Consider the following 2493-nt stretch of genomic DNA (forward strand, 5'->3'; position numbering starts at 1 on the left):
GGTCACTGAGTGTCTTCCCTGTTGAATTTTGTTGCTGTTTTAAGCTTTCTTTCATTTACTATGTAGCTCTGCTCAAATAAAATGCAGGGTGGTAGTCTCTGCTGGTTTTACTGATGGGACAATGAATTGCTGGGTGCTGGGGTGGGCACAGAAATCAGCCTCAACTCTAGTTATCCCTGGGTTGGGGGGGGCGCAATTCCTGAAGGGGCTGACTTTCACTGGGGGGACAGTTCCTGAAATTGCTGACTGTCTCTGGGATACAGTTCCTGAAGGAGCTGACTCTCACTGGGGCACAGTTCCTGAAGGAGCTGACTCTCACTGGGATACAGTTCCTGAAGGAGCTGACTCTCACTGGGATACAGTTCCTGAAGGAGCTGACTCTCACCAGGATACAGTTCCTGAAAGGGCTGACTCTCCCTGGAATACAGTTCCTGAAGGAGCTGACTCTCACCAGGATACAGTTCCTGAAGGAGCTGACTCTCACTGGGATACAGTTCCTGAAGGGGCTGACTCTCACTGGGATACAGTTCCTGAAGGGGCTGACTCTCACTGGGATACAGTTCCTGAAGGAGCTGACTCTCACTGCGATACAGTTCCTGAAGGGGCTGACCCTCACTGCGATACAGTTCCTGAAGGTGCTGACTCTCACTGGGATACAGTTCCTGAAGGGGCTGACCCTCACTGGGCGCACAGTTCCTTTAGGGGCTGACTCTCACTGGGAGACAGTTCCTGAAGGTGCTGGCTCTCACTGGGATACAGATCCTGAAGGTGCTGACTCTCACTGGGATACAGTTCCTGAAGGTGCTGACTCTCACTGCGATACAGTTCCTGAAAGTGCTGACTCTCACTGGGATACAGTTCCTGAAGGGGCTGACCCTCACGGCGATACAGTTCCTGAAGGGGCTGACTCTCACTGAGATAAAGTTCCTGAAGGTGCTGGCTCTCACTGGGATACAGATCCTGAAGGGGCTGACTCTCACTGGGATACAGTTCCTGAAGGTGCTGACCTCTCACTGGGATACAGATCCTGAAGGTGCTGACTCTCACTGGGCGCACATTCCTGAAGGGGCTGACTCTCACTGGGATACAGTTCCTGAAGGTGCTGACTCTCATTGGTGCACAGTTCCTGAAGGGGCAGACCATTACTAACACCAGATTTCAAACACCATCCAATACATTTTTAGTATATGAGTCACAATTGCAAGTTAGTCAGATATTTTACTATGTTGTGTAACAAAAAGCAAGCAAAGCATACCTGTCCAATGAAACATCCCTGCACAGATTTGCCGAGTAATTCTGACAACTTCACAAATTATCCTAATACAACCTCACTGCAACCTGCAGATCTACGGAACGCACAAGTCAATTTATTGAGACATTGATAAATGGGGAAAGACCATGAACGTCCCTGTTGTGTTTAATAGAATGGACTGGGAGCTGTAGAGTTGAGTGGATCTGGCCCCTGTACATCCTGCCATTGTGACACATTCCAGCTCATTTTACTGGTGGGCTATTCATCGAGACCCTGTCCCACCCCTCGACAGTGCTTTTTTCAAACTTCTCATTATTGGTACAGAACTCTGGGAAAATTATAGAGTTGCACAACACAGAAGCATACCCTTTGGTCCAACTTGTCCACACCGAACAGATATCTTAAATTCATCTAGCCCCATTTGCCAGCATTTGGCACATATCCTTCTCAACCCTTCCCATTCGTGTACTCATCCAGATGCCTTTTAAATGCTGTAATTGTACCCGACTCACAACTTCCTCTGGCACCTCATTCCATACACGCATCACCTTCTACATGAAAAAGTTGCACATGAGGTCTCTTTTAAACTTTAACCTTCTCACCTCAAATGTAAGCCCCTCTAGTTTTGTACCCCGTACCCTGGGAAATGACCTTCACTATTCACCCTATTCATGCTCTTCATGATTTTATAAACTTCTGTAGGGTCACCTCAGCCTCTAACACGCCAAGGAAAATACCTCCAAACTATTCAGCCTCTCCCTATAATTCAAACATCTTTGTAAATCTTTTCTGAAGCCTTTCAGGTTTCAAAACATCTTTCCTAAAGCAGGGAGACCAGAACTGAATGCAGTATTCCAAAAGTGGCCTCATCAACGTATTAGTGATAATGGGAACTGCAGATGCTGGAGAATCCAAGATAACAAAGTGTGGAGCTGGACGAACACAGCAGGCCAAGGAGCATCTCAGGAGCACAAAAGCTGACGTTTCGGGCCTAGGCCCTTCTCAGTCCCTATACACCTGCATTCCGCATGCAGATGGCCTCAAGGCCCTCCGCTTCTTCCTGTCCGGCAGACCCGACCCGTCCCCCTCCACCGACACCCTCATCCGCCTAGCCGAACTCGTCCTCACCCTCAACAACTTCTCTTTCGATTCCTCCCACTTCCTACAGACTAAGGGGGTGGCCATGGGCACCCGCACGGGCCCCAGCTATGCCTGCCTCTTTGTAGGTTACGTGGAACAGT

The sequence above is a fragment of the Stegostoma tigrinum genome, chromosome 39 (genome assembly GCF_030684315.1).
Source record: "Stegostoma tigrinum isolate sSteTig4 chromosome 39, sSteTig4.hap1, whole genome shotgun sequence".
Taxonomy (NCBI): Eukaryota; Metazoa; Chordata; class Chondrichthyes; order Orectolobiformes; family Stegostomatidae; genus Stegostoma; species Stegostoma tigrinum.